Source organism: Choloepus didactylus, chromosome 4 (assembly GCF_015220235.1).
Source record: "Choloepus didactylus isolate mChoDid1 chromosome 4, mChoDid1.pri, whole genome shotgun sequence".
NCBI classification, from domain to species: Eukaryota; Metazoa; Chordata; class Mammalia; order Pilosa; family Megalonychidae; genus Choloepus; species Choloepus didactylus.
Genome location: NC_051310.1, coordinates 12181750 through 12203041, shown reverse-complemented (window position 1 = coordinate 12203041; position 21292 = coordinate 12181750).

Here is a 21292-nt window from a genome sequence, read left to right as displayed (position 1 = left end):
ATGGCCTTAGAACTGTAACTTTGTCAACTAATAAACCCCCATTGTAAAAGCCAATCCATTTCTGGTCGTTTGCATTCCAGCAGCTTTAGAAAACTGGAACAATGTTATACTTCAATAAAATGGTCTGACAGAGAGTACTGAATCTGCTTAAGAAATCAGCCACTACTTGGAGAATTCTGCTTGTAGCACAGAATATAAAATTTCTGAACTATGCTAATATAGAAATAATAATAGTGTTTCCAAAAATTGGGAAGAGGAGGAGAGAGAAAGTGGAAATAGAGTAAGTGCACAGATTTTCTCATGGAAAGAGGATCAGTAAATAGTGTTAAAGATCAAGTCACAGGGCTAGGAATCGGTTATTTAAAGGAAAACGGTAACTGCTAGAAAAAATATGACCCATAGGAAAACCAACCAAACTTGGTGGTAGACAATAAGAACGGGCAATGAGAGGAAGTATTAGGACACTATTTCCTTGTCATTCATTGACAGATGTTGAAAATTAAATAGCAATATTTATTACATAAAGCTCTAAAGTATAATATAGGCCTTCTAAATTATCATAAGGAAAAATATTCCCCCAAATATATTTGAATCAATAAAACAATCCAGTAAGGTAAATGGGCTGTAACTTTAACATACAGAAGCCAGCAGTTTTCTTGTGTATAGACATCAGCCAGTTAGAAAAAAAATAACAGAAGATCACATGTAAAATATCTATATGAAGCAAATTTTTAAATTTTACAGGACAGTAAACAAGATTTGAATAAATGGAAAGAGTGCCCTATTTTAGAACAGGCATAAAAATGGGGCAATTTACCTCTTGCCTTAGTTTTCTCATCTGTGAAATAATAATAATAATTACACCTACCTCATAGGGCTTTCATGTGGGTTAACTGACTTTGTATTTGTAAAGCACTTAAAACAGTGCCTGGCACATAGTAAGGGGCTAAAGAAGTGTTGGTTAAACAAACAAATAGGAGCCCCATTGTAAAGATGACGTATCTCCCCAAACTAATTTATAAATGTGATTTAACCACAGTTAAAAACAAATGCAATTTAATCACAATCCAAGACACAATTAAATATAATTTAATCACAATTAAAGTTCATATGGAGAAAGTACTATGTGAGAAAAGTGAAAAAATTCTGAAAAAGAAGTATGATGAGGGCTGGCTATGGTTATCAGACATCAACAAATAATCTAAAGCTGCAGGAATTTACACAGTCTGGGTTAGTGCAGTTTAAGTTGTCCAAACAGTGGAATGGAATGGAAACTGAGAGAAGAGACAAAACTGTACATGGGAATTTAGTATATGATTAAGGTGGCATTTCAAAGCATCTGCAAAGGATACAATACATTAGTCAATAAATACTGTTGTGACCACTGGCTAGCCATGTGGAAAAAAAAAAATGGTTAGGTTACCTCTTCCTTTCCAGATGAAAATAAATCCCAGATGGACCAATGATTTCAACAAAGGAGGTTACAAAATACTAGAGGAAAACATGAGAAAATTTGTAATTGTGGAGTAGAGAAGTCCTTTCTAAGGAAAATATAAAACCCAGAATCCTCAGAGGAAAAGCAATAAATGTGAAAGCATAACAAATTAAAGATTTCTGCCCATCAAACAACACCACCACCAAAAATGTAAGCCAAGTAAAAGCACAAACAAGTATGTGGGGAAAATAGACAATACACTCTTTTCCTGGATATATAAAGATCCCTTACAAGTATTTCCACACTTCAGTCATCCTTTACCAGCTTAGATTCTATGTTCCAAACACTCCTTTTCAAACACACAGACTATTTGCCCCTCTCTTCTTCTAACATTTTCCAGGAGAAATGCCAAATTTTGTTAAACCCAATTTGCCTTCTTAGTGTCTAAACTTGAGCAGAAGACTATTGCTAGACAAAATAATAATAAAAACAAAAACAAGTCTAGAGTTTTCCCTTTAAATTCCTGACTGCTAACTTCAAATGGTTAGAGTTCTGCTCAGTGATTCTGTGGTTTCCCTATTAAGTTTGTTCTCCCTGAATCCAGGGAATCTACTTCATTCATACCACCTGCCTCCTCCCCTCCCTCTCAGCTGATGTCGTTGACAGTGGCTTTGCCGAGAAAACAGAAGACAGCAAATGGGGATTCCTACTTCCCACCATTAAAGCCTCGTGTTCATCTTCATGTGTCATCTACTGTCTTCTGGTAAAGACTGAGAAGCCTCGTCCCAATAGTACATGGTAGTAATTACCAAAGCATTGATGGTAATGAAAGAACAAACATGTTATCCACCTACTCTGCCAGGCATTCTGGCCTAGGATGGGCCCTGGAGCGTCCCACCATCCAGTGGGCCTCCGTGCTCTCCTCGGTGACGGCTGGTGACCTTTTCTCTCTCAAATGTACCACCACTCGTGTCCTCCTCCATGAGTGCTGAGCCCATCTCAGAAATGACAGTGCCAGCAGCAGCTCTTAGGCAGTACCCTCCCCTCTCCCCCACCGAGCCTCCAGGCCTGCCCTCATCTGCAAACAACTTCTCCTGCTTCCCTGTTTTATAGTGGTATGGCAAAGCGCTGTCCTCCCATCAAAGGCCTCCCTTCATGCTCCTCAAGGGGCTGGAGAAAGGAACATTTACTGACATGGAGACATGCATCTTTGATTCTGGATTCAATGTTCTGCCAAGGACACCAGGATCTGGTCCTACAATCTATTGAGACAGTTTCTCCAAGTATGCATGCGACATACAGAACATGAAATAGAGATGCTGGTTCTTCTTTGGCCCAGGATAGGGAAGCAGTCTGAAGGCAAAATCTGACAAATTACTTGTTTATATAAATAAAGTTTTATTGGAACACAACTGTGGTGTCTTGGAGCCATGTACCCCAGAAAAACATGAACTTAATCTTTATCCATTGCTGAGGGTGTGAACCTTGGACCTTTGGATGAGGTTGCTTCAGTTAAACTGTGGCCCAACTCAATCAGGATGGGTCTTAATCCTATTACTGGAGTCCTTTGTAAGCAGAATGAAAGTCAGACAAAATGAGAGACAGCCATGGCAAGAAGTCGGAAGTCAAAGGAACCCAGAGAAGCCAGGAAAGGCTGCCATGTGCCTTGTCACATGACAGAAAAGCCAAGGGTCAAGGTTCACCAGCAGCCAGCACCAGAACTCCACAGTCTTCTGGAGAAAGCATCGCTTTGTGATGCCTTGATTTTGGACTTGTCCTAGCCTCAAAACCAGTCCAATAAATTCCTGTTGTTTAAGCTGACCCATTGCATGGTATTTGTTTTAGCAGCTGGGAAACAAGTACAACCACCATGCTCATTTGTGTGTGTATTATCCACGGCAGCTTTCAGACTACAACAGTAGAGTTGAGTAGCTATGACAGTGACTGTAATGGCTCACACATCTACAATTATTTACGATTGGCCCCTGTATGGTAAGGAGTAAGGATCTTTATAGAGATCGGTGCAGCAGGGATGAGTGACACCAGAGAGGTATGAAAAAAGTTTATTAGTATTTGTGCTGATTTGGATCTGCTATGTACCCCAGGAAAGCCTATGTTCTTTTAATCCAATCTTGTGGGTGCAGACCTATTGTGGGTGGGACTTTCTGATTAGGTTGTTTCCATGGAGATGTGACCCACCCCATTCAAGCTGGGTCTTAATCCCCTTGCTGGAGTCCTTTATGAGAGGATAAAAGGCTGAGATATTTTGGAGAGAGCTCAGAGAAACTGAGACAGAAGCCCAGAGACATTTTGGAGAAAGCCACTGAAACTGGAAGCTAAACCCAGGAAAGAAGGATCAGCAGAGCCAGCCATGTGCTTCCCATGTGACAGAGGAACCCCAGATGCCATCAACTTTTCTTCAGAGAAAGTATCGTCCTGTTGATGCCTTAACGGACATTTTCATGGCCTTAGAACTGTAAATTTGTGAACAAGTAAACCCCCATTGTAAAAGCCAATCCATTTCTGGTATATTGCATTCTGGCAGCTTTAGCAAACCGAAACAGTACTTAAAGGTCCTAGAACAGTGAGGGACTGCAGGCCTCACAGGGTCACCTGGGGAAACATGTCAGGAGTCTAGGCTCAACCAAGCAGGCAGGTAGCCAAAGGTTACAGTGGACTGAGGGACAATGCCCTTAGTGTTAGAGGGGTGGAGCTGAAGCTGTTGATCAAGCAAGAGTGGGGATTGGGGATTTGTATTTGACTTTTGCGGAGGTGTGAACCCAGGTGGGATGCAGAGAGCACAGGGAGAAGCTGTTTATCCTGTAAAAGCAGGTGTCAAGGGTGGTCACGGAGGGACCTAAGGAAGGGTCTAAGATGCTCAGACATCATGAAAATGCAAAAGTCCCCATGTTACTGATGACAGGGTAGGGGACTCTGAGTTAGCATGACGGTGTGTAAAGTCCCTGTTTTATTTTAATTCATTACAGGCCCTGTACAGAAAAAGTTTGCTGATCCCTGGCCTATATGCTTAATTTCTCCACTGGTCTCTCTGCTTCCATTCTCGCTCCTCCACAACTCATTCTCTGCACAGCTGCAAGAGGTGAGTGCCCTGTGGCACTTCCTGGCTTCCCCGGGCACTTAGAGTAAAATCCTTCCCTGGTCAATGAGGCCCTGCCTCCCCCGCTCAGTTCCACCTCAGTTCCTGCTCCAGGAACACGGGGCTCCTGCCTGTTCCTGCCAGCTGTGCCCTCTGCTCGCTCGGCTGAGAAGCAAGTTCCTCAGCCTGTGGAATGGCCGGTGCCTTATTGTCCCTCAGGTCTCAGCTGGAAGGTCACCTCCTCAGAGAGGCCTTCCTTGATTGCCCTTCCTGTATTCCTGATCCCTGCCCTCTGCTTATTTCCATCACAGCACACCCTACAAGAGCTGCTGTATTCTCTGTACCTAGCTCAGGTCCAAATATCGAGTTGAATACATGAATGCTAGAGGCTATAAGAAGAACACAGATTCTGGCAAGAGCTAGACCACACCCCTTCTAACTCTGTAACTTTGGGCAAGTAACTTCCTGGCTCTGAGACTCAGTTTCCTCACCAGGAAATTGGGGATAACAAGAGGGCTTACCGCTCTGCAAGGCTTGAAGGAGATAATCTATGTAAATCACCTGTCACACTAACTAGTACCTTGCAGTTACTTTTTTTTAATGCATTTTTTATTGTGAACTTTAACATATATACATAACAGTGACAACTTGCAAAGTACAATTCAACAAGTAGTTAGTGAGCAAATTTCAAAGAATGTCATGAGTCACAGTTCCACAACTTCAGCCATTTCCATCATTGTAAAATATAACATATATACAGAAAGGTGTTAATTTTTGATGTACAGCTCAACAAGCAGTCATATAGGTAATTTCAAAAATTGTTATGGGTTACAGTTCCACAGTTTCAATTCTTTCCATGTTATGCAATATAGGGTATATACAGACAGGTGAATAGTTTCAGAGCACAATTCAGTGAGTAACTATAGAGCTAATTTCAAAGGATGTTATAGGCTACAGGTCCACCATGTCATTTACCTCCTTCCAGCCATTCCAACTCCCCAGCATCTAAACAAATATATATATTTATCTAGAGTTTCAGTATTTATAGACCTCTGTTAAATCTTACCTTGTTTGTTGCTACCCCTTCCTCTCACTTAATCTCTTTTTCCATCTTCAGGGGTGTCTAGGCAGTGAGCACCCTAACTTGTTCATATTGAAAGGGGGTGTCAACAGTATGGGGAAGGGGGCTGCATCTGACAGTTGATCTTAAAGAGGCTGTTGTCTCTGGGTTTTAGAGCTTATCTGGCATAGGAACATTCTGGTGGATTTAAGTTTCCAAGAGATAAAACTTAGTGAATGAATGTTTTATAGAATCTCAGGTAGAGACCTAGGTATTTGGGAACTACTTTTGGTAAGGGCCTGGCATACTGTGGCCATTTGGGATTATCTAGCTGGAGCTTGCATAAGAGAAACCTCCAGGATAGCCTCTCAACTCCATTTGGGATCTCTCAGCCACTGAGACCTCAGCTTGTTACCTTTCTTTCCCCCTCCTTTTGGTCAAGTAGGCATTTTCAATCCCTCACTGCCAGGGCCAGGCTCATTCCTGGGAATCATGTCCCATGTCAACAGGGAGATCATTCTCCTGGGAGTCATGTCCCTCATGGTGGTGGTGGTGTGGGAGGTTAATGAATTTATTTGCAGAGTTGGGCTTAGAAAGAAAAGGGCCACATCTGAGCAACAAATGAGGTTCCCTGGGGGTGCCTCTTGGACATAATTATAGGAAGGCTCAGCCTCCCATATACAACCCTAAGTTTCACAAAAGCATTCACATAAATGTTATGTTATGATAATTGTTTAAAATTGAGAGTGAAGATGATTGTACAACTAACTGAAGACAATGTAAGAAACTGACTGTTTATCTTGGGATAGAACATATAGTAAGTGAAATTAGGAACACACTACTTAATAAATCAAGCCCTCGGTTTGAGGCTTGCTCTTGCAATTACTTTTTAGCTCAACTAGTTCCCTTTCTTGCCTGAGGAAGTGACTAAGGTGCAGAATGGGGTGGGAGTGACATGGTCCTCCAGCAAGTTAGCAGGGTCCTTGGGACCAACCCCCCAGGCTTGTGCCTCTTTATGCCATGTGACTCGCCTTCAACCTCGCTTGCCAATCAGGGTGCAAGTCATCAGGAGCCTCCTGGGAGTGAGGTAGCTACGGATGATTTAAGAATGTCATAAACTGGGATTAATGAAATTCAGGATATGATATTTACAATTATATCTTTGGGAAAGGATTATCTAAAAATGTAATAAGAAAATGCATGATATACAAGGTTAATTCTTTTCCTTCCATATGCAAAGACCTTTGTTTTAAGTTTACCTTTTCCTTCTGTGGCATTAGCACCCAGAAAAATTCATTCTTAGGTAGCCTGAAGCAAACCTGGATGGGGGTGCTTGTCACCCTGTTAAACATTCTCCAAAGAAACTAGAAATGTTGATAAAAGGCATTTGTAACTTCAAGCAAAAATCGACCTAATTATTTGTGAGTACATGCCATGTTTTTTAAGGCAAGTTCCTCAAACCAATTGTTTGATTTTTTTTTTAATAGAGCAAGTCGTATTGTTCTTGTAACATTCTTGATCTCTATGGCTGGAGCCCAATAGCCACTCTTTCGCTCTTATTTAATTATACGAATAAAAATAAAATAACAGATGCTGACATTTAGTGTGTCCCCCAATGCTTTTTATATAAAAAGTAAAATAATCTTAGGAAAAGTTTTTTATGTTTTACCCTAAAGAACAAAAGCTGTTAATAATATCTATCACTAAATATAGAATCCATCATAAAGGAGGTATATTAAATTTATTGAATCTACTATTTGCCAGGTAATTTCCATCTGTTAACTGTTTTAACATTCAAGGCAACATTACGAGATAGGCTTGTTTGTTTTTAAAAAATTTTTAAAGCAGCTGTACGTTTACAGAGAAATCATACAGGAAGTACAGAGTTCCCATACTCCTCTTTCCCAGTTTTCCTTATGGGCAACATTTTGCATTAGTGTGGTACATTTGTTACAAATGATGAACAAATATTTTAATAATTAATATAGCTACAAACCATAGTTTACATTAGGGTTCTTTGTGTTGTACAGTTCTGTTTTCTTTCTTTAATTTTTATTCAAGTAACATATATACAACATAAAATTCCCATTTTAACTACTTTCAACTATGCTATTCAGTGGTGTTATTACCTTCACAATGTTGTGCCACCATCACCACTGCCCATTACCAAAACTTTTCCTTTAACACAATTAGAAACTCAGTACAGTTAAAGCCAGGCCCCTGGTAACCCATATTCTAGTTTCTGATTCTATGAATTTGCTTATTCTTATTATATATTAGTGAGATCATGTAATATTTGTCCTTTTGTGTCTGGTTTATTTCACTCAGCATGATGTCTTCAAGGTTCATCTATGCTGTTGCATGTATTGGAACACTGTTCCTTTTTTATGGCTCAATAATATTCCATGGCATGTATGTACCACAGTTGTTTATCCATTCATCAATTAATGGACACTGGGTCACTTCCATCTTTTGGCAACTGTGAATAACGCTGCTAGGAACATTGGTGTACAAATATCTGTTCGAGTCCCTGCTTTCAATTCTTTTGGGTATATACCTAGAAGTGGGATTAGAGAGTCATATTCTTTACTTAACTTTCTGAGGAACATAAGGTAGATTTTAATGTACCCATTTTATTTTGGGTAAGGAAAAGGAGGTTCCAGAAGGCGAAGCACCTTCCCAGTAGTGGTGAGTAAATGGTCAAGATGGAATTCCATCCAAATGTATTATGTTTCCAAAATATGTACAATGAATCACAGTGACTAAGAGCACAGATTCTGGAGCCAGGCTGGAATCCATGTCTGTCACTTCCTAGTGTGCAACTTTGAGCAATGTACGTAATCTCTGTAAGCCTCAGGTTTCCTCATATGTAAGAAGAAGCATCATCAAATAGTACCCTTGGGGATAGGTTCTTAAAATGTTGCTTGGAAACAATACAGGCTCAATAGATCCTGGTTTTTATTTTCCGTTACATAGTCTCTCTACCACAAAAATTCAAATTCACCAAACGATCCCTACCCATTTAGGATTATTTAGGAAATTGCAAGCCTGTCTTAACCAAGCAGGCTTGCTCTCAGTCCTAGCAGACTCAGTCTCCTTCCCTGGCTCTTTCCCACACCTGGAACACCCAAGGAATTCCCTCCTGAGTTGTTCCTGCTCTCCAGAAAGTATTCCCAGATGGCTCCCATTCACACAAAACTCTGTCCCTTCTTTCCTTCCTTCTTACCTTAAGCATTCAATAAACAGGTATACCAGGAGGTAGGAGACAGAAAGAGAAAACCCTGAAAACCCGTGACCATAGGGAGACATGACTTCTCTTTGGAAAAGTCAGTCTTTTGTTTAGCAAAACACACTGATGTGGCATTTAATTGTGAAGAGCTAGCTCCCAAAGAGAATTAAATTTTCTGCATAATAAAGTACAAATGTTAGAATTTCAAGGATTAGCAGTGTGAAAGGTCAGTGAGGGAGGGATGCTGGTGGTAGGACTTCATAAAGGTGATGCTGAAACAATTGCTAAAGAAGAGTGTAATATCCTCCTCTCAGCTGTCATCTGAATGTGAACCTGCAACCCTCCTTAGTCCCTCAAACTTCCTCTAAATAAGCCCCCAAAGTTCATCATCTGCAACCTTGTGGAGGAGGGAGAAATCAGAGTGGTGCCCAGTGTGGGCTTGGGTGATGTGTATGGCACAAGAACAGAATGCATGGGAGATAATCCATAAACCAAACTAAATCATAGGTGCCGGAGTGTACAGTAAAGGGAAATGGCAAGAGTGTGAAACCTCACTAAATCCCTGAAGAAATTGGGAAGGGTGTCATGGAGTGAGAGGTCAAGCTAAATTAGATTAGTCTAAAAGCATCAAGCGCCCCAGCAGACATAAATCATAGCAAGTGTGCTGGTTTGAAACTGTTACAAACCCCAGAGAAGCAATGCTCTTTTAACCCAATCTTGTGGGGGCAGACTTATTGTGGGTGGATCCTTTTGATTAGATTATTTGCATAGAGATGTAACCCTGCTTATTCAAGGTGGGTCTTAATTAGTTTACTGGAGTCCTTAAGAGAGCTCAGGGAGAGAGAGAGAGCTCAGAGCCAACAAAGACCCAGAAGCATGGAGATGCAGACAGAAGGATGTTTGGAGATGCTAATCTAAGAGATGAAGTCCAGCATTTTTCCTGGAGAAGCTACATGAGAACCCACAAATGCTTAAAGAGAAAGCTACTGGAATCAGAGGCTAAAAGCAATGCAACCCGGGAACAAAGGACCAGTAGACACCAGCCACATGCCTACCCAGCTGTCACAGGTGTTCCAAATACCATCAGCCTTTCTTCAGTGAAGGTATCCTCTTGTTGATGCCTTAACTGGGACATTTTCATAGCCCTTGAACTGTAAATTTGTGAACTAATAACCCCCCATTGTAAAAGCCAATCCATTTCTGGTATATTACATTTTGGCAGCTTTAGCAAACCAGAACACCAAGTATGGGGGATTTTACAATTAATCAGATGAGGTTATCAAATTATGGTCAGCATCTGTTATTCTTATACAAAGTCTGCTAACTATTTCTGTGTCCCTTCCAAAATGAAGGTTTTTATAGTTACCTGTGATCTTTAAGTGTTATGGGATCAGCAGAAATGAGACAATAGATGCTTAACCCAGTACAATCCAATGAATAAGGGCAAAGGCAGTGAATAGACATGGCTTTTTGGTGCCGTTAGTCAGTGGGCTGATGAGCAGCACAAGCCAAGTCCCCTAGATTTCAGCCCTTTTATCATTCTCAGTCCATGGGCCCAGATCATTGGTGGAATCTGAATCTTAAATCCCACATCATCTGGGCCAGGTTCCCAAGATGAATTTCTAAATTTGATTACTGAGAAGTACAAAGAGTTCTCCTATTTTATTGAAATGTTGGCTTTAGTAGCTTCAAAAGCTGTTGATATTTCACCTCAAAACTGTGAATGGTCATTATATAAAGTATGTGTGAGTACATTTTCTTGGAGAATTGGTCACTTAAATTTGTAAATTGTGTTTTCAATAGAAGGTTCACTCACCAACACTGAGAGGCTTCAGTCACTGACTTCACTGGACTAGTTCTAGCTAACTCATTTGGTATAAAAAGATGGGGCAGAATCTTTTAGAATTAATATATTTTTAAAGGCATTTCCCCTTTGTAATAAAAAATTGTTTTGTAAGCAAAATATAATGACACTACAAAGTAACTTTGAAACACAATAAAAGGCAGGGCAAAGGGGTGGTAGTGACATAGTCTTTGAACCTCTCCAAATTCCCTCACAAAATCCAGGAAAGCAACTAAGGTAACAAAAGAAAAATAAAGGCTAGAAAGTAGAAAAATGAAAAAAATATTATAGAAGAAAAAGAGCAAATGGATTCAGCAGAAAGTCATGGATATAGAAGATAGCTAAAGAAGATCCAACATATGCATAATAAAAGCCCTCTGCCCCCCCAAAAAAAGTAAGATAGTAAGACAAAGTAGAACACCAGAAACTATCAAAGAAAATTTCCTGAAAACAAAAATTACTTGAACTTACATATTGAAAGGGGACATGATGTACCTAGGAAATCTGATCAAGAACAGGCACATAGCCAGGAAATATTAAGAGTGACAAGGAAGCTACTTCATAATGCCAAGATATGGTCTATTAGAATTATTGGACTTTATAGAACAGATATTCTTTCAGCATCAGGTAAAATGACAAAGTCATTTCTAAGAATCAGACTTTGTCAAGAGTAGCTTGATAAAGCTTAATAAAAGCTTAAATGCTTTTATATCCAGCCAAAATGAACTTCAGACAAACTGTGATGAACATTAAGGAAGGAGTCAGGGGATAATGCTTCTGTGTGCCTTTCTTGAGCAATCTACTAGACAATGAATGTTAGACTATATTTAACTATAAAACTAAGAGTAAATTAAAACTTAAACTAAGGGGCAAAATGGTGAAAAATACTATGTAACTGTTATATGCTCTGATAATGAAGATATATAGTTCAGTTATCAAAAATGGGGAGAGAGAGAGAGAGCATACAGAAAGTAAGCTTTCTGATTGCCTTACAGGTATTATTTGTCACTAAAAAGATAACACTTTAGAGGTTTGGGGAAAGGGGAGGGAGAAATGGTTACTAATCTCAATATTGTTCATAGTTGGGAGCCAAAAGACCTGCATCATCCAACATATTAGCCACTAGTCGCATGTGGCTATTTAAATTCAAGTTAATTAGCATTAAACAAATTTTAAAATTCAGTTCCTCAATCACACTAGCCACATTTCAAGTGCTCAAGGGCTACATGTAGCTACTGGGTACCACCCTGGACAATGCAGGTAAAGAACATTTCTTTAGACAATGCTAAAAGAGGCAGCATTAAAAAAAAAAAAAAGATGAAGGATATTTTCTTAAGAGATTAGTGTAAAGGTAACCAGCGAAACAAAAATGAAATGCCAAAAGAAACATTCCCCCCTCAAAAAAAACAAACAGAAAACAGACCCCATAGAGGAAAATTTTTATGTATAAAAAGACAAATATAACACAAAGCAATATATGTTGCTCAACAGAACTGAGACCTAGCATATCGGTTATATCAATAAATGAAAAATGGGTTTAATTCCCCATTTAAAGGAAAAAATTCAGCAAAAATCCAACTTTACAGTATACATAAGATACAGGCCTTAAACACAGAGATTCAGAAAAGTTAAAAATCAAATGATGGACAAAAATATTATAAGCAAATGCAAATTACACAAACACACACACACACAGTTCACACAGATAGTTCATATAGATGACATGGATATCTGAAAAGGTAGAAATATAGCCAGAAAATATTAAGAGAGATGAGAAGGATACTTCATAATGCTAAAGACTACAATTCACAAGATACAATAGTCAACATTTACACAGCCAATAATATAGCAACAACTTTATGAAACAAACTACCAGAAATAAAAGGAGAAGGATGAGAATATATTAACAATAGATGTACTTGTTTCAGACCAAGATAGATCAAATGGACAAAAAATTATGATTGAAAATGTAGAAAGCCAAAACAATATTATCAGAGCACTTACATTTATATCTATCTCTGAACCTAGTTAAGGGGATAAAAAGACACTTCTTCTCAAATGCAAATAGATCATTCATGAAAAATGAGCATAGTAAGCTACATAGAAAATGTCAATCAGTTAAAAAAAAAAAAACAAAAAATAGCATTTGGATCCCAACGTAATAAAGCTAGAGATAAATAACAAAAATCAGAAAACAAAAAGGCTCTTCTACCTGCAAATTTAAAAATATTCTCTTAAACAATTTATGGGTCTAAAGGGAAATATAAAAAATGAAATGAAGACTTTCTTGGAAATAATGATGGTGAAAATGACATCAGAGTCTACGGCATATAGCTCAAGAAGTGATCAAGAGAAAAATTCACTGGGTTAGGATTTTTGGTAGATGGCAGAGTAGGAAGCTCTAAGAATCAGGATTCCACCAAAACAGCTATTGAATTTATAGGAACTGTCTGAATCAACTATTTTGGAACTCTGGAGTCTAGTGGAACACTTGCAGCTTCCGAGGAAGAGGCTGGTAAACTGCTGTAAATTATCCGTTAATTTACTGGTGAATTTCACCTGCTGTGTGGCTGCTACCACCCTCCTCCATCCCCCAACCACAGGACGGGCAGCCGTGGGGACTGCAGTCTGGGTTCCTGGTGTAGCTGCCTGGTGCCAGGGTGGGCTATAAGCACCTAATCAGCCAAAGTTGGTGGGGATGGTTGTGCTGCAATGCTGATTACTGCGTTTGATAAGCTACTTCAGATTCCTGGGGGTTGGCAACTGAGGGCAGCCATTGTTTCAACCCTCCTCAGGCAAAAGCAGCCGAGTTATCTTAAAAAGACAGTACCTCTTTCTCTCTCTTTTTTCTTTTTTCTCTCTTCATTCCCTACTGGGGAGCAAACATAATTTGTAAAAGTCACAAATTGATGACTGCAGCCTTAACAAAGGAAAAAAACCTATCAATCCAAAAGGAGTGGGAGAATTAGATTTCTAGGGTTGCAGCATAGTCCTCAGAATGTCCAGTTCTCAACAAAAAATTACAAAACACCCAAAGAAACAGGAAAGTATGGCCCATTCATAGGAAAAAAAAAAAATTGACAGAAACCAGCCCTGAGAAAGCTCATATATTGGAATAGCTAGTCAAAGATATTAAATTGCCTTTCCCCCTAAGATCAGGAAAAAGACAAGGACATCCACTGTCACCACCATTATTCAACATTGTGCTGGCATTTCTAACCCAAGCAATCCACAAGAAAAAGAAATAAAAGGAAATTTTTAAAGGAAGAAGTAAAACTATCCCTATTTGTAGATGAAATTATCCTACATATAGAAAATCCCAAAGAATTCAAAAGAAAGCTACTGGAACTAATAAATGAATTTAGATAAGTTGCAGGCTACAAGATAAACAAGAAAAATCAGTAGGTTTTCCAGACACTAGTAATGAACAACCTGAAAATGAAATAAAAAAAAAAAAATTACATTTACAATAGTATCTAAAAGAATAAAATACCTAGGAGTAAATTTAACCAAGGATATGAAAGACAACTTGTACATGGAAAACTACAAAACTCTTCTGAAAGAAATTAAAGAAGATCTAAGTAAATAGAAAGACATCCCATGTTAATGGATAGAAAGATAATGCTATTAAGATCCATAAATTCAATGCAATCCCTATCAAAATTTCAGCTTCCCTTTTTGGAGAAATGGAAGTGCTGATCCTAAAATTCATATGGAATTGCAGGGGGCCCCAAATAGCCAAAACCATCTTGAAAAAGAAGAACAAAGCTGGAGGACTCACATTCCTGATTTCAAAACTTTCTACAAAGCTACAGTAATTAAAAGAGTGTGGTACTGGTATAATAAGACATATAGACCAAAGGAATAGAACTGGGAGTCCAGAAATAAATCCACACATATAAGGCCAGTTAATTTTCAACAAGGGCACCAAGTCCATTCAGTGGGGAAAGAATAGTCTCTTCAGCAAGTTGTATAGGTACAACTGGAAATCCACATGCAGAAAAATGAATTTAGACTCCAAACTCTCACCATATACAAAAATTAATTCAAAATGGATCAACAACTTAAATATAAAAGCTAATACTATATAACTCTTAGAAGAAAACAAAAGACCTTGTATTAGTAATGGATTCTTAGATTTCACACAAGAAGCACAAGCAACAATAACAACAACAAATAAAGATAATTGGACTTCATCAAAATTCAAAGGGCATTATCAAGAAAGCAAAAAGATAACCTACAGAGTGGGAGAAAATATGTAGAAGCCATATAAATTTGATAAGGGTTTCATATCCAGAATATATAAAGAAATCCTCCAACCAACAACAAAAAAACAAGCTCAATTAAAAAATAAGTTTCTTTTGGGTGATGAAAATGTTCTAAAATTGATTGTGGTGGTTGCACAACTCTGTGAATATACTCAAAGCCATTAAATTGTGAACTTTAAATTCATGAATTGTATGGTAGCTGAATTATATCTCAGTAAAACTATTATTAAAATATCTATATACAAATTTAAAAAGAAAATAAACATTGAATTGAAACTGCTAGAAAAAAGACAAAGGAAATCAAAAGAAAACACAAGCAAAGAATTAAAGATAAAAATGGACATTGATGAGATAGAAAATAGAAAAAAAAAAAGAAATAGAATAAATGAACATTAAAGCTGGTTCTTTGTGGGGAAAAAAGACAAACCTAATATTGATTAAAAGGAGAAAGCACAAAAACACAATAATCACCCAAACAGGAAAAATATTAAAAGTCATGAGGCTATTTTGAATAACTCTAGGAAAATAAAATATTAAATGTAGATTAAATGGATACTTTTTAAGGAAATTTTACTTAAACAAAATTGACCCCAGAAGAGGTAGAAAGTCTAAATAGACCAATTTCCTTAAAAGAAATAGAAATTGTAAAAGGTTTCCCCCAAAAGGTACCAGACTTCATAAAGGAATTCTCTTTCAAACTTAAAAAAAAAAAACGAAAAACAAGAAACAGAAAACACAACCCATCCCCACCCCCCACCCCCAAAATCCCTACCATAATCCTTAGTGGTACTTTACTCCAGGGTAAAATAAAATAAAGCATCCAAACCCTTTTTATAAATTGAGTATAACTTTTTGTCCAAAAGATTGGGAAAAAATAGGAAAAGAAAATACTAAACCACTTTTACTCACAATGCAAAATTCTTAAATAAAATATTAGCAAACATATCCAACAAAACATTAACACACTAGCATCACAGCTTATTCTAGGAATGCAAGAAAGAATCAACAACCTAACATTGATGTAATGTTAATAGAGTTTAAGAAAAATACTATATAATCATCTCAGATGTCAAAAAGGCATTTAACAAAATTCAACACCCATTCAAGTTAAAACTACTAAAACAGGAATTGTAAGATACTTCCTTAATGTGATAAAATATATACATTTAAGACCCAACGCTAGCATTTTCTTAATGGGGAAACTCTAGAGGTTTCCTTATAAGGTAAGAATAGGAAAGAATGCCTGCTATCTCCACTACTTATCGTGACATTCGAGGCATTAGACAAGAGAAAGGAATCATAATCATAAGAATTAGAAAGGAAGGGGTAAAAAAACATCTCTATTTGCAGACATTGTCATTATTTGTCTGGAATACACAAAGAGTCAATGAAAAAACTATAAATCAGAAGATAATTTAGTAGTATCGCAGAACATAAAATTGACAGAAACAACAGCTATTTTATATATATAAGCTTACACCCCAACCTATAGGCAATATCCTGCTAAAAGATATTATCAAAGGGACGGCACTATTACAATAGCAAATAAATAAATAAAATGACTGGGAATAGATTCAACAAGAAATACACAGAACCTTTATGACGAAAGACACAAAAGTAGATTTGGACAACTGCACATCATAAAGATGTAAAAACCATTAGGTGAAGGGTTTCTGGGGAACTTCATTATGGATTGATAGATCGACACTTGAACTCATGGATTAATCTTACCCCTAAAATTGGGGTAACCAGACATTATGTTCCTCTGATCTGATGTAATTGGCAGTAGATGGCTCCACCTGCTGGAGTATTGTTTCCAAAAGAATTCAACCTGAATCTGGGAAACACGGTTAAAGGATATTCTGGGAGGCTATCAGCCAAATCCAGAAAGTCTATGGGACAAATTACCTTGTTTGTTTTTAAGCAGGAAGAGGGTGCTGTCCTAGAGTAAGATAGACTCGAGACTTATCAGCCATCTGCAGACTGCGGACCTTGTCTAGGTCTTGATGTAAACCAACTATACAAAGACATTTGAGGTAATTGGGGAAATTTGAAAACAGGCTGGGTATTAGATGATATTAAGGAATTTGTGAATTTTGTTAGGTGTGATAATGGTATTGTGACTATCAGGAATACAAAGTCTTAAAGCCAAAAAACAAAGCAAAACAAAACAAATAAATTTTGGGAAAAAAGTGAAACAAGGTCAGCATAATGTCGATAATTCCTGAAGCTGGGTAAAGGGCACATGGGGTTTTATTAAACAAAAGCAGAGAGAATGTGTTTGTTTGATGTGCATTAGTTTCTTTGGTGTGTGTGTGTTTTAATGCATGTGTGTTTGGAAATATCCCCTAGAAAGTTATTATTCTTTTTTAAAGAACAAAGAACCTCAATTATCCTTAACAGACTCAAAAGACTTCATTGAATGGGTGCTATTACCCTGGAAATACACCCTATTCCATCTGTGTACTTTCTCTTAACCTTTTTCTTCTTTCTTTCCTCTATGACTTCTAGTGAATTAAAGATGGGGAGTCCGACACCCAAATTCTTTGAAGCTCTGCCATTAGGTGTTACCACCTCCTACTGCTTCCTGCAGTTGTCACCTCCCAGTCTCCTGGCATCCCCTCATTCACTGCTGACCTCAGCGTCAAGATCCCTGCCGTCAGCTCCAACTCACTCCTGCCATGATTCTTGGTGATTTGATTTCACTACCTCATGAATGGTCCTCCCAACATCCCAGGCTCTCACTCAGTAACCTCTTCATCTTCAACTGCACCGCAGCCATGCCTCCCATGGCCATACCTTTAACTGCCTCATCGCTACAGCCTGCCCCTCTGAAGTCTAGATTTTAAGACTCCCTCTCGATGACTAACTCCTATCTTTCCAGTTCAGTTATCCCGGAGTGTCCATTCAAGAAATACTTTGACTACCCTGAGACCTTTAATCCATGCCACCAGGGACCACGTGTTCCTTCTCACCCAGCCTAGATTCCATAGCTATCATTGCATTCATTTGCAAACATCCTTACTTGCCTTCACTCCTCTCTCTTCATCAGAATCTTCTGGCAAAGTCCCGAATCTGATTAAACTCAACCATCTACCACTGTGCCTGCACCCGAGCAGCTCAAAGACTCTCTTCATTACTCCTACATTTCCCTATGACTTTATTTTCCTACATTACAGACATGATTCCACTCCTTCTCTCTCTCCTCAAACCCTCAACATCTCCTTCTCTAGCGTCATTCTCCTGGATGACCTCACTGTGACTTTCACAGAGTACACAAAAGGAGGCAGGCATAAAGTCCCTCATTGTCCACCACCAAATCTATATGCTTGTCTACAAATTCTCAAACTTCCTCATTTTTCCTATAGAAGAAGTGGCTGTTCCCATCAGAGGTTAACATATCATTTGTGCCCCTGGTTCATCACTTGTAGTTTTCCCAAGAGCTTTGTTTCCCTGATTATACCCTCTGTTCTGCCTCATCAGTTTGTCCCTTTCTACTGATCCGTTCCTTCAGGTTCTATTATCTCCTACTTAAAATACTCTCAATACCTTATTTCTCCAAGTCCCTTTGGGTCAAAGCTCAGGACAAGCATTGTCTATGCTCACCACCCGTTCTCTCCTACACACACCCCAGTAAGGCTATGTCCCTATTCACAGCATTGAAACTTCCTGAAAAGGTCACTGTCAGTCTCTATGTGGCCAAATCCAATGGCCACTTTTCTTTTTTTCAAACTAATTTTTTAAATTTTTTATTAAATAAGTTGTAGGTTTACAGAAAAATCATGCATAAAATACAGAGTTCCTGTATTCCACCCTATTATTAACACCTTGCATTAGTGTGGCACATTTGTTACAAATGATGAAAAAACTTGTTTATAATTGTACTATTAACTATAGTCCATGGTTTACATTAGGGTTCACTCTTTGTGTTGCACAGTCCTATGGGGTTTTTAAAAAAATTTATTCTAGTAACATATATACAACATAGAATTTCCCCTCTTAACCACATTCAAATATATAATTCAGTGCTGTTAATTACAGTCACAATGTTGGGCTACCATCATCACCATCCATTACCAAAACGTTTCCATTAATCCAAATAGAAACTCTGTACAATTTAAGCCTTAACTCCCCATTTCCTACCCCCACCCCGGCCCCTGGTAACCTATATTTATTTTCTCACTCTATGAATTTGCTTATTCTTATTATTTCATATCAGTGAGAGCATACAATATTTGTCATTTTGTGTCTGGCTTATTTCACTCAATATGATGTCTTAAGGTTCATCCATGTTGTCGCATATATCAGGGCTTCATTCCTTTTTATGGTTGGATAATATTCCATTGTGTGTATATACCACATTTTATTTATCCAATCATCATCTGATGGACACTTGGGTTGCTTCCATCTCTTGGCAATCGTCAATAATGCCGCTTGTCGCCATATTTCTTGTCTGTCTTTATTCAACAGCATGACCACAACCTCCTCCTTAAGCCATATTCTTCTCTTGTTTCGAAGACACCACTATCTCTCCACAAGTTACCTCATTCAGGCCTCTGGATTTAATTATCGTCCATATTTTAGTGACTTCTGAATTTATTTTTTTCAGTTCTGAGCTCTCCCCTGAGTTCCAGATCCAAGTCAATCAACAGTCTATCAACATTTCCAAATAGAGGTATAACTGGCATCTCAAACTTCACAGAGCTAAAACTTTACTCTTGATTTTTTTCCCTATCCCAATTTGTACCTCCTCTGTCTCAAGAAATAGCACCACTGTACACCCAGCTGTTCTAGCCAACATGCTAGAAGTCACTCTTGTTGTGAAAAACAGAGATTCTGCATTGCATTTATAGTTAATGCATTTATAGTTAATTTATTAGACCACTTATTCTTATAAACTAGCACTTCTCTTAGCAATAAGAGATCCTTTTGCATGTTTTTAATTTCAAGAGAGTCTGGACAGCACTTGCCATCTCTCTCCTTGGGACCCTCCTCTCCTGATTTGAAAGTCTAGCTCCCTCTCATCTTCAAGTTCCCATCTCAATGCACCTTCCACAGGTAGGAATTCCTTGACCCCCTGACCTAACTTGCTACCGTGTTACCCTGTTCTGCTTTCTTCACAGGAGTTTGTAGGCTCCAAGTTTCTTAGCTTTTTCCAGAACGAAAGCTGCAGAATAGCAGGGCCTTTGCTTTGCTCACGGCTCTCTCTGTGGAGTCGGCACAGTTCACGGTGGGGGTGAGATGCTCAGTAGATAAAAGAATCTTGCACAAGAATTTTCCTCTTCCTGGTCCTCAGTGTACTTATTCCTGAAACAAGGCAACTGGCTGTTCTCTAATGTTCTAACATTCTGATCTGACATTCTGACTCTGACATTCTGACTCTCTCCCCCCACTGAGATGTGCCCACCTGGTAGTAGCTACTACAGACCACACTCTACATTACCAAGCACTGTGGCCAGGCAACACGGTTTAAATGCAAGGGACACAAACCCTGTCACCTTTGGTGTCTGGTGCTTCTTACCTGTCTATTTACAGGTAAGAATGGGATCAGAGAATGTGAAATGAGAGTAGTATTTTTCTTAGGCAATTCTCTTATTTGGCACTTAAACCACTTTACTTAAATTGTCCCATGAATTGTCAGGACAGCCCTATAAGAGAAAGGTGTCATTGCCCCCATTTAAATATGAGGAAGCTGTAGACTAAAGTAACATATAAGTGGGGAGGAGCAGGATTCCACACAGAATGGATTCCTTTTCCTGAAAGGCACAGAAAGTGTGGACTGTGCTGAGCCTGGAGGTCCTGGGAGAGGGAGGGGGAGCCTGGTTGGAGCCTGGGTGGCCTGGGACTGTTTCAGGGAGGAGGGGAGGGGAAGGAATTCCCCCTGCAAGGACGGAGCTTGGTTGGTGGCAGGTGAAGGAGACAGAGCTGCTAGGGCAGAGGGCATCATGGGGAAACAGGTGGGTGAGGAGGGCAGGGCCAGACTCAGGGGGACCTGACAAAGACTTTTTGAGGTCACTTACTCTAATGGCTCTCAAATTATGTCTCCAAGGCACACTGGGGTGCTGAGAGTTGGCTTATCTCCCAACCCCAACCCCCCCAAAACAGCTCCAGCCTTATCACCCAAGTAAAAGAAATGCACAAAATTCACGAGTATTCTTTCCCTTTCAAATGTTCTCGTACTTGGTGCCTGAAGGTTCTACTTCTCTCCACTAGAATCTCGGTCAAGCATAGACAGTGATCCAGCACAAAGTGAGAAGAAATGTCTTCTATTTAATCAATTAACATTACAAAGTGTTCACTCTGCATGCAACCTCATAACACCCAGGTGTGTGGGCACCTGTACAAGCGGGAAATCCAACC